Source organism: Schistocerca piceifrons, chromosome 2 (genome assembly GCF_021461385.2).
Source record: "Schistocerca piceifrons isolate TAMUIC-IGC-003096 chromosome 2, iqSchPice1.1, whole genome shotgun sequence".
Taxonomy (NCBI): domain Eukaryota; kingdom Metazoa; phylum Arthropoda; class Insecta; order Orthoptera; family Acrididae; genus Schistocerca; species Schistocerca piceifrons.
The window spans coordinates 1,077,600,601-1,077,612,968 of NC_060139.1; positions in this window are offsets into that span (position 1 = coordinate 1,077,600,601).

Below are 12,368 nucleotides of genomic sequence, written 5' to 3' on the forward strand. Positions count from 1 at the left end.
GTAGTTTGGCACCCAAAGCTGCTGCGATAGCTGTACAGTGCTGAAGGTGCATATTGTCCCCTGATGTAAGTCACCACACACAAAATAGAAATCACACTAATGAACAATATCTGTACGTTTATGTTTGACATGTTGTTTTCTATTGCTCTTTTCATAATGTGTACACAACACTTCTTTCAAAATGGCATTCATTGATAAGAAGTCATTGATATGTGCATCTCTCCTCTGGAGTGGTACGTACAAGCACAGTCTGTGAACATGATGCCCAGTGAACACAGTCCAAAGTTTTTTAAATTTTTTTTACTATATGCCATGAATGTGGATTTCTTTTTGTAACTATGGCTTCAGAGATCGGTTATAGCCTCAGTACATCATTTTCCATGATAAAATACGCAAATTTACCCTCAATTGCAGCCATAATTTAAGAGCATGTCACTAAAGTGAACATAAAGTACTTGAAAGATGTTTTCCTCTCTGTGTGTACAATAGTATCCAGTGCAGAACCACAGCGGCTGCGGACACCCGAGCCTGGAACCAGTACTGGGGCTGAGGACATACGTGCAGTGAAGTCACCTGGTGAGTAAGAGTAAATTTACACGTAATTGCAGCCTTAACTAAAGCAGTACATAAAGTACTTAAAAGACGTTTTACTCTCTGTGTGTACAATAGTAGGCAGTGCAGAACAGCAGCAGCTACGGTCACCAGAGGCTGGACCCAGTACTGCAGGTGCAGCGAAGTCACCTGGTGAGTAAGAGTAAGAGCCCACTGTGGCAGGCTTACATTCCTGCTCTGTACACTAGAGAATCAAATGTATCTGGACACCTATTAGTGGACATTAAGATTTTGTGTTCTCCTTTATGAGGACTTGAACTCTTCTGGGGACACTTTGACATTTCGAAATCTCTGTGGGTGGATGCCAGCCCATTCTTCCTTGATAGCTGATACCAGACAAGGTAGAAATATTGGACACAGGGTATGGAGTGAAAATGCCATTTATGACTAATCCCTAAGACGATCCATTGCTTTCAGGTTGGAACATCGGCAGGCAAGCCTTCTTCAGGAATGCCACTGGTTATAAGCCTTTGCCTAACAATGCTGATCCATGAGAGGTACAAGTGTTGAGCTGATCAAATCGGTCGTTGTCTGTGAACTGTTCCTCTGCTGTGCATAGTACACAATACTGTCAAATATGTACTTACCCTTCTGCATTTATCATATCCTGAAGTACAATAAGGGGAGAACAAGTTAAAGAGGAGAAATTGCATATTGTTACACTGCCTGCTCTGCACTGCATTGTTGGCAGTAGAGTTAATGGCGGATAATGTTCACTGAGTAGTCACTCTATTCAAATTCTTCCGTCAGATACCCACGGAGTATAGCACTGTTTGTCACTCCAAATCTCGTTTCCACTCATCCACTCAACAGGAGTCATGGGTTTTTATGCTACAGTCAGTGTGACTTTATGTTGAACAGAAATGTTGTTTCCAGAAGCTGCTCAGCCACTGTAACCAGTTTTTCTAACTCCCTGTACACAGCCATTTCCTTAGCGGGCTCCTAGCTGCACTTCAAAACTGAAGAGTGACTGCAGCAGCTAACTGCAAGCTGGTTTTTACTATTTCCTACCACAATGATAGAAGCACTTGTCCATCAGCATACTGTGTGTGCCTGGACTTCATGTAGCATTGGTTGTTCCTTCACATTTTCACTTAACCGTCACATCGCTGACAGCTGACTTGGGCAAGTTTGGAAGGGCTGAAATGCATTCCTGTGTTAATTATTCAGGTGTAATGCAAAGAAAAGTCCATGTTCAGTGTACTCAGATCCCTGACTGATGAATTCTGCCTACAAAACAGTATTACCTGCCACTTCCTATAATATATATGACGGCAGTATCTGTTGCTGAAAGAACAATTGCCATGGTTAACCATGCAGCTTTGCTAGAAATGAAATGATGATTAAATGGATGGAGCGTCTGCCATGTAAGCAGGAGATCCCGGGTTCGAGTACCGGTCGGGGCACACATTTTCAACATTTCCCCAATGAAGTACATCACTGCCTGTTTGCAGCTAGGGTGTCCATTTAATTATCATTTCACTTCCTATAATAGTAGCTCCACCTCTCATTGAATTAAAATGCTCAGTTGCCCATTACATAAGGGTGCCCATGTATTTTGATTGGATAATGGGTTTATAGATCTTATCTATGCGATTTCTGCAACCCCTTAGTCAGTCCACCATACACAATTGAATTAGAATCCAGAAATCACAATATATTTTATTATATTTATGTTTTTGAATATTGAGGACTTTGATTTGGGGCGAGTATTTACTGACTTACAGAAATACAAAGTTTACCTATATAGCTGTGGAAATATGTGTGCTGAGAATTACAGGGAGGGAAAAGGAAACAGAAAAATGGACAGGGAACAGGCAGGAGTAGGAGACGTAGTGGGGAGGTAGTGGAGATGAGTGACAAATGTAGTGATGGAGTGAGTGACAGATAGGATAAGACAATTACATGCTCCTATCCTAGAGAGGTGAGTGGGGGGAACATTGAGGTGACAGTCTGGTGAGAGGCATTGAGTGGATATCAGGCTACATGGACTACAAGCTGCAATGCCTGTAGCTTGAGACCAGAATACCAGGAGAAGCCAGGGAAGAGACTTAATCAAACAGTGGGACTCCAATGAATGAATGAATGAATGAATGATGTGAGTAGAAGAAACAGAGGATGATTTGTATTTCAAAACTGAACCTTTTTGTACAACCTATTAGGGTAGTAACTTAAATGGAAATATTGGGGTGTGAATCTAGTTTATAAATGGTCATAGCTGATGCGTTCAGCACTACCATAAGTTATTTGATACTAACATTTTCAGGGGCTCCCTTAACCTTTCTGTGGTCAATCAGACATAAAGGTCCTGCCAAAATGTTTGTTTCAGAATCTGCACAACCATAGGAATGTCCCATTTCATTGTGTACTGTAATCTGTTGTTCAGTTTATGTACAATTAGAACCCATAAGCTGACAGGTGATGCTAGAATGTGTTTTTTTCTTTGTTGGTACAGAAGTGAGTACAGTATGTTTTGTAGAAGGAGCTTCCTATCTTTGGCTTAATTGTGGATGACAAAGACAGTGTAGATAATATTTATCTTTGTTACATTATTTGCTAGGTATATACTATTTGACATGTATTTTCACTGATAACTCATTCTTGAAGAAAACTGATGTCTGTGTCTTGTAACTAAAATTAATGCATGTCTTTATTAATGAAAATCATATAAAAATCGTGACTGTAGTTGGAAATCTACCACCACAAATGTACAGATACTGTTCTTTTGATGTACTGTTTTTCTTCTTTCTCATGAGATAGTGTACTGGAGACATTTGTTTTCTTTTCCTTATTTTGTCTTGAATGTCTCAATAGTTTCTTGGAATTAGTTGTTTACAATTATTTATGGAGCTGTCTTTTGAATTACGGGGAGGGTGGTTATGAAGAATACAGTCAGCAGAAATAAGGTTTCTATGATCTACTTTATAACATATGAAAGCTGATCACCTCTGAAATGAAGGTGCTGGGAGTGTATAGTAGAGTGAAAACAACTGAAGCATGTGGGATGAATGTGTCAATGCTTTTGGAGAGAATGGCTGATAATACAGTATCACTTCCTGTTCACTAGATTTGTCTCTGGTGCCAGTACCTTTGTTCATAAAATATTTCCCATCAAGACTTTCACTACAGTTTGATCCCAGACCAATCTGTTCATCTTTCTGCCTCACCTCTCTACAGGGAGTCCAGCAGGGAGCTGCCTTGCCCCATCTGCCACCCACACTCGTGGTCATATGTCCCACCTAATGTGGATGATCCATGCACATGGAGAGAGGTGTGCTCAGGTAGCCATGAACATTAGAACATCATTGCAACACAGAAGGCACATGATAATGTTGGGCAAGTGAAACAGCTTCCTAGGGCAAGCAACATAAAAATACTCCTGATATGCTGTAAGGTTGTCACTAATACGAGCTAAGCTGAGCACTGCAAGCTGCACTGATGATGTCCTAGATTCCAATGTTGCTGTGCTCAGAGGAAAAGTTTTGACTGTAACAGCAGCCAAAAGTATGAACTGTCATCCCCATGGAGGAGATGGCAGTGTCATCCATGAGGCACACACCTGGAAGAAAAATACAGAAATTGGGCCAAGACATCAGTAAGGAGGGATGATGATGTGGAATGGTGCAGGCAGAAAGATACCAGGATGAAAGAAAGATGTGGCACAAGGCATTTGAACACGGAGCAAAACCATTCAAACACTATGCAGAAGCACTTGAACACAGAGATGAAGGCTACCTAATGGATCACAGGACACTGGTAAAAAGCTTCCAGAGACAAAAAAGGAATTATAAAAGCACTAGAAGAGAGATGTTCCTGAGTGGACAAGAGGAAGAGTGTTTCATTGTGGCACAGATGGTACATGCCAACATGAAGCAAATGAAACAACTTTCTGATGAAGGCAAGGAAGAGAATGCCCTGATGCATGAAAAGATTGCCACTAATATGAAAACTATTCTTGAAGCTTCCAGTTGAGCACTCTGTCTGTAACAACTGACAAACACTGCTGTAGGTAGCACTGGCAATGCCAATATTGTGGGCCGCATTCTTATTAATATAGTCATGCATTCCAAAGTAGATAGTTGATGTCGAGTCTGGAACTTGGGTTGGCTGGTGAGCCACTGTACATTCCCCTACAAAGGCTATGTAGCAGAGAAATACTGTTAAGTTGTCCAGTGTCGCATGGCTCCAGGGTGGAAACCGTGCAGTGTCTGTCATTGGCAAGATCCGCTGCACTGAGGGTGAGTTTCAGTTTCAAGCCTGTTAAGATGCCAGCAACTGACATACCTCTGTTGTGTGGCATAAGGCAGGATTGTAAAGCACCAGCCAGATGCTACACAACCCACTTCCACCTCATTCCTATTATGTCTCCTAATCCATCCTGTTCCCATACGCATCAGATTTTCTTTCTGTCTCACCTCTACAAAATATCCACCTGAGAAATAATCTGCCTCACCTGCCACTCATTCTCCTCACTACTTGTACCCATCTGTAAGTAAAGAAAGGAGTGTTGCATTGAATGTGTTTGATGTGGCATTATTACTGCACAAACAGCAAAAATGTGGTAAGTGATAAACATTTTTGCTATTACTTTCTGTGGGGTATCTGTGAGAGAAATTCATGATAATTTAAAATTATGGTGAAGTTTTCTGCAAAACACTAAGTGCTCTCATTGCCAAATACTGGATGAATATAATGTCGGTACATGAATGCAATTAGTGAAGGTGCATAAACAAGTTTACACACAGTTCCTAAATGTTAAACGTGACACTGTGTTAACTGTGTAACATAAGATTGTATGTTTTATTAAGCAGATTTTAAAATTTGATCAATAATTATGTGAAATGATGACAATAAACATTTATTTGTCCCTGCCAGTCTTCAGATAGCAAGCGTGCAACCGGAATAAAGTTCTGGCTTTCTGGAACTCGGTAATATTGATGGTTGTTTATAATTGAGTAGATTAGATGCTCAATTATACACTGATCCGTACTTTTTCTAAAAGATAGAAACAATTGATTCTGTTCTTTATCAGGTCATGTTGAAACACACTTAGTTTATCACTAGTTTGTTTTACTTGTGCAGATAAAGTATTTTTTATATTAACACGCAAATTCTTTTTTTGTCAATCAGGCCCTGCTGAGGAGGAAGGCACGCGCCCCATCGCTCAGGTGAGTGAAAGTAGTGGATGCACGTATGAGCCTGGCAGAGCAAGTGTGATTTTCACCAGTAGCATATAAAGTTTGGTTCTGTGGCATGTAATGAACCCCACACTGCTTCCTGTCCTCCTCCCATGGTGAGGACATATTTCATCAGCTCAGGGCTTTGAACCATTAAAATACTTCCTCCTATTCTGAGCTACTCTGCACACTACCAACTTGCTTAATCAAATAAACTCCTTTATTAATATCCTATTCATCTCCATTTCAGTCTCATTGCATCTCCCATGGCAGTCTGTTTCCTGACATCACAAACTTTGCAACTTCTTTAGCACTGTTAACTGAAATGCTATCTCAAGTCTAAATTACTTGCTAAATGAACCAAAAAATATCTCAAAGACCACTCATATACTGGCTCTTAATTTAAAACAAGTAACTCTTTAATTATTAATGTCAAGTCATGTGTCATTGGTTAGTGTACAGAATCTTACTGACAGCTCGACTTCATCTTCGTTCTCCTGATGTAATGGCAGTTGTCATGATGCTGACAGTTCTAGGGGGAAGGCACATTGCTGAACAAGAATGAGACAGCAAGGAATAAACCCATGGACTGGTTGTTTGTGTTGCCATCATCATTTGTGAAAGTGGCATGGCTGGACCATGTAAAATTTGGGGATTCGTGTGCATGCTGATAACCACGCCATTGAGTGCCCCCTAACCAGGTATCATCATCATCATGATACACTCCTGGAAATGGAAAAAAGAACTCATTGACACCGGTGTGTCAGACCAACCATACTTGCTCCGGACACTGCGAGAGGGCTGTACAAGCAATGATCACACGCGCGGCACAGCGGACACACCAGGAACCGCGGTGTTGGCCGTCGAATGGCGCTAGCTGCGCAGCATTTGTGCACCGCCGCCGTCAGTGTCAGCCAGTTTGCCGTGGCATACGGAGCCAGTCTTTAACACTGGTAGCATGCCGCGACAGCGTCGACGTGAACCGTATGTGCAGTTGACGGACTTTGAGCGAGGGCGTATAGTGGGCATGCGGGAGGCCGGGTGGACGTACCGCCGAATTGCTCAACACGTGGGGCGTGAGGTCTCCACAGTACATTGATGTTGTCGCCAGTGGTCGGCGGAAGGTGCATGTGCCTGTCGACCTGGGACCGGACCGCAGCGACGCACGAATGCACGCCAAGACCGTAGGATCCTACGCAGTGCCGTAGGGGACCGCACCGCCACTTCCCAGCAAATTAGGGACACTGTTGCTCCTGGGGTATCGGCGAGGACCATTCACAACCGTCTCCATGAAGCTGGGCTACGGTCCCGCACACCGTTAGGCCGTCTTCCGCTCATGCCCCAACATCGTGCAGCCCGCCTCCAGTGATGTCGCCACAGGCGTGAATGGAGGGACGAATGGAGACGTATCGTCTTCAGTGATGAGAGTCGCTTCTGCCTTGGTGCCAATGATGGTCGTATGCATGTTTGGCGCCGTGCAGGTGAGCGCCACAATCAGGACTGCATACGACCGAGGCACACAGGGCCAACACCCGGCATCATGGTGTGGGGAGCGATCTCCTACACTGGCCGTACACCACTGGTGATCATCGAGGGGACACTGAATAGTGCACGGTACATCCAAACCGTCATCGAACCCATCGTTCTACCATTCCTAGACCGGCAAGGGAACTTGCTGTTCCAACAGGACAATGCACGTCCGCATGTATCCCGTGCCACCCAACGTGCTCTAGAAGGTGTAAGTCAACTACCCTGGCCAGCAAGATCTCCGGATCTGTCCCCCATTGAGCATGTTTGGGACTGGATGAAGCGTCGTCTCACGCGGTCTGCACGTCCAGCACGAACGCTGGTCCAACTGAGGCGCCAGGTGGAAATGGCATGGCAAGCCGTTCCACAGTACTACATCCAGCATCTCTACGATCGTCTCCATGGGAGAATAGCAGCCTGCATTGCTGCGAAAGGTGGATATACACTGTACTAGTGCCGACATTGTGCATGCTCTGTTGCCTGTGTCTATGTGCCTGTGGTTCTGTCAGTGTGATCATGTGAGATTATCTGACCCCAGGAATGTGTCAATAAAGTTTCCCCTTCCTGGGACAATGAATTCACGGTGTTCTTATTTCAATTTCCAGGAGTGTAGAATAAAACACTGAAATCATCATGAACTGTGAAGAACGATAAACTAATTATTGTTATCCCACCCTGCAGATATGCTGCATCAATCTCCACTAGATTTTGTGTGTTGTGGTTGGCAGGTGTTACTAGAGGAGGCCAAAATGCATGCGTTTTAACTCACGCAGGCTGGCGTGAGGTCTGGAACAGGACAAGGAAATTAGAATTTAGAAAAACGGACATAGCTGGTGGAATACTTAACTTTAATCCATTAATGATGAACGTCTGTCTTGATGGTCCATGATTCACAATATCAATAGTAACTTATATGGGCGCCTTGCTAGGTCGTAGCAAATGAAGTAGCTGAAGGCTATGCTAAACTATTGTCTCGGCAAATGAGAGCGTATTTTGTCAGTGAACCAACACTATAAAGACGGTTGTACAGTTGGGGCGAGTGCTAGGAAGTCTCTCTAGACCTGCCGTGTGGTGGCGCTCGGTCTGCAATCACCGATAGTGGCGACACGTGGGTCCGACGTATACTATCGGACCGCGGCCGATTTAAAGGCTACCGCCTAGCAAGTGTGGTGTCTGGCGGTGACACCACATTATGCACAACAGAGAAGGGTATAAAAGTCTAAAGCCATCATTTGAATTAAAAAAAAAAAAATAATCACTTTGTGGTGGTGACCATTGTTCATCGGTACTATAGACATTGTGAGATGTACACCTTTACTAAAGCGATGTGTTACACCATAGTTGATACTCATTAAACATGACAATAAATATTCCTTAAAATCGACACTTACCACTTACTGTTGTCTAAAATGCTTACTGACTGCAGTTGGGAACTGAGATTTCTCCATTTTTGAGCAAATATCACAAACAAAAAATGACAGGTACTTGGAATCGCAAACACGTTTCAAAATACCTTTCTAGAATATCAGACTCATTCTCCTCCATACATTCATGACCTGTCATACTTCCTAAACTCTTCTGAAAATACTTTCCTGCTTGTGAAATAACTACCAAGTAAACTACTTTGAGAGGTATACTTGTCATAGTGTTTGTTATGTTTGACAGATGTTGATTAGTAATTCAATAAAACTACCTTAGTGTACTTAAGCACGTGCATCACAAATTGTGCAGTGTGATTTCAAAGTAACTGTTTAGTTACTTTTGTTGTTAGGGATTTGCTTTCAGTAACATTAATATAGGTCTCTGGTACATTAAACAGAATTGAATGATCATTCTTGTGATCTTTCAGATCTTGCATTGACTTACTTCCAGCTCCCATGACCATGGCAAACAGTCCTTTATCCAGTAAGTGGTTTCTTTTTCATACATCTTGTTGTTTAGGACCAATATGTGGCACAAATCTTAAAGGTCAGGAATGTGTCAGATAAAATAAAATGTTTAAGAAACCAAAAAAGAGGAGCCGTAAGTTTATGTAAATGCAGTCAAGAATGTAACACAGGAATGGCCGCTGAGGTGCCACCTCTCCATCTCTTTCCTCCTCCTCTTTCCTAATCATGACATTATTCCAATGGAATATTAGTGGCCTTCAATCCAAAAAGATGACTTGCGGCTGCTCTTGGAATCGCAGCCTCTGCGAGTTCTCTGCCTGCAGAAAACGAAATTGCATCCTCAAGACTAATTTGAGCTTTTGTATTTCTTCCCAGTCTGCTTTGACTCCCTCTCTCCAAAGATGGCATTCCATATCGTAGGAGGAGAGAGGGGAGTCATGCTGCTCATATGGAAGGACGTTCAAAGTCAACCTTTCTCCCTGACTACCCAGCTTGAAGCTATTCCTGTCCGCATTTTACTTCCTCTTCTGAACTTTTCCATATGTACTGTTTACATCCCTCAGTCATTTGGTGTCATGGACACTCTTCATCCAGCTTTCTGGCCAACTCCCTCACCCCTTTCTGCTGCTCGTTGACTGTAATGCACACCATTCCCTTTGGAAATCTCCCAGAACCTGACAGAGAGGTCTCTCTAGGCTGAACTTCTCAGTCACCTTAACCTCATTTGCCTTATCGTGGGAGTACCCATCTTCCTTTTATACTACATGCACTCCTACCCATATCTGGAAATCTCCTGCACTGCCCAATTTGCCCATCATCTCATCACCGTCTCTAGTACATACTCGAGCAACCATTTACCATTTGCTATCCATTTTCTGACTCCTACCCCACATATATGCACACCCAAATGGCAACTTTCTAGGGATGACTCGAGATTTACTGTTCCCTGGCACCCTTTGAGTAACATAATTTCTCCAGTTGTGATGGCCAGGTAGAATATCTTACAAATGCCATCATTACCACCACACAATATTCCATTCTCGCCCTTCATCTTTACTGTGCCATGTCCCAGTGCCTTGATTGACTGAGCTGTGTTGTGACTCAACTCACATGCAGAGATGTGTTCTCCATGTTTTTAACCATCATTCTTTGATGGCAAACTGCATTCATTATGAACAGTTGCATGCACAGTGTCGTTGCACCCTTCAGGATAGCAAAAATCTAGCTAGATTTCCTTAACTAGTTCTTCTAACAGTTCCACTACCTCATCTGTTGTATGGGCCCTGCAGGACCAAGATCCATTGGGCTGCTATTCTGCGGAGATTTCAAGCTCCACCCACTATCATTCTGCCTTCCTCCACCAGAAACAAGTGGAGGAGGCTTGGGTAGTACCCTTATTTTGGCAGATTAGCGAGTGCTACAAGCTGCCTTTAGTATGAGGGGGCGAGAACTTGCTCTCACTTCCTATCGATCCTCCAACACAGTGCTGGACGATGTTTGCATTCAGATGTTCCTAAACCTTTCTTTTGTGGGCATGCACTTGCTCTTTCTTATGTACAACTACATCTGGGCAGAGGGCGCCGTTTGCCAGATGCCAGCATAAAGACACTGTCATCCCCTTACCCATACCCAAGCCCAGTACGGAAAAATACCTTCCTTCTAGTTACTGCCCCATTTCTCCCACAAGCTGTGTTTGCAAACTGATGAAACATGTAATTCATGCCTGGCTGGTATAGTGACTAGTGTGGCAATTCACTGACCACTGTACTGTGCGGATTTTGAGCAGGCCGTCCTGCAGCTGACCATCTCATCACTTTGTCAACGTGTGTCGCGAATGGTTTTCCGTGGATATATCAGACACTGGCAGTGTTTTTAAATTTGCAGAAAGCCTGAAACACCTTCTGAAGGATGGGTATTCGTGATCTCTCTACATGTGGCACTTCTGAGGCCACATGCCCCATGTCCTTCAGGTATTTTTAAAGTATTGATTTTTCAAGGAATGTTGGTACTGCCTTGTCAGACACCTTTACCAGGAAGTTGGTGTGCCTCAGGGTACTGTTTTGAGTGTGACCCTCTTTGCTATTGCCTTTAACCTTATTATGTCCTGTCTCCTGCAGGTCATCTCCAGCAATCTACTGTTGCTCACCTCTACCCTGTTACCCTCCCACACCTTGTCCCAGCCTCCTCCTTACCCCCACGTGATTGCCTGTTTAATCATGTGCAACTGCTCGCAGCCTGGCTTCAGCTGCCAGAGAGTGTGATCACGTGTGTGAGAGTTGCATTTGCGTGAGTATGTGAGTGTATGTTATCTATATATAACAGAGGCCTTGTTCACTGAGAGCTCACTTTCTTACAGTTTTTTTTTTTTTGTCGTGCCTCTGTGCCTTCCAAGGTATTGTTAAATTCATTTCTGAAGAATTGTGATGGCTGGAGGCATTGAGGTGCTGAGGTAGGGGTCAGTGTACACTCATCAGCAAACAAACAATTGTGCCTTATTAGACAAAAGCCAGAAAAGATCAGACCATTTGGCAATAGTGCCATAAAAACCAGACCAGGGATTGATCTCGGGGAGATGAGTGTCATTGGTGTGGTAAATGTGAGGTGTCTGATACTCAGTATTCATGTATGCCCCATATGCAAGTGATCGCTTACTTAACTGCATAGGTTATGGACCTGACTCTCAGAAGGTTCAAATCACTGACATAAGCACACTCTTAGCCTTAGTATATTTATTGGCATTCATATTCCAAGTGCTCACTGTCTACCATTCAAGCAACTAAGAATGGAAGACCAGTTTTACCATCAAGTTTTTTGTTTTCCACTGCCACTCATATTCTTCATTTTGCAGCTTGAAAATATATCTCTGCATGTTTTGGAATGAAGGTTAAGGCCTCAAAATTACCTGCTCTTCCCAAATCCATTCTCCATGGTGAAATGATAGAAGCAGTGCATGGTAACCTGAAGGTGCAGAGTTCAAAGCTACACATTTCCATTTTTTAATTGTTTTTGCAAATTCACTAGAAAGAGAGACAGATTTTTTTGACATTTATGCAAATAATGGAATTGTGTGTCTGAGTAATGAAATAGCTGCTCTTGTTGTGTATGGGCTTCACTCTGTTTCAGATACATTTATTAAACTACCTGTAGCTAAAGTCATGAAAGT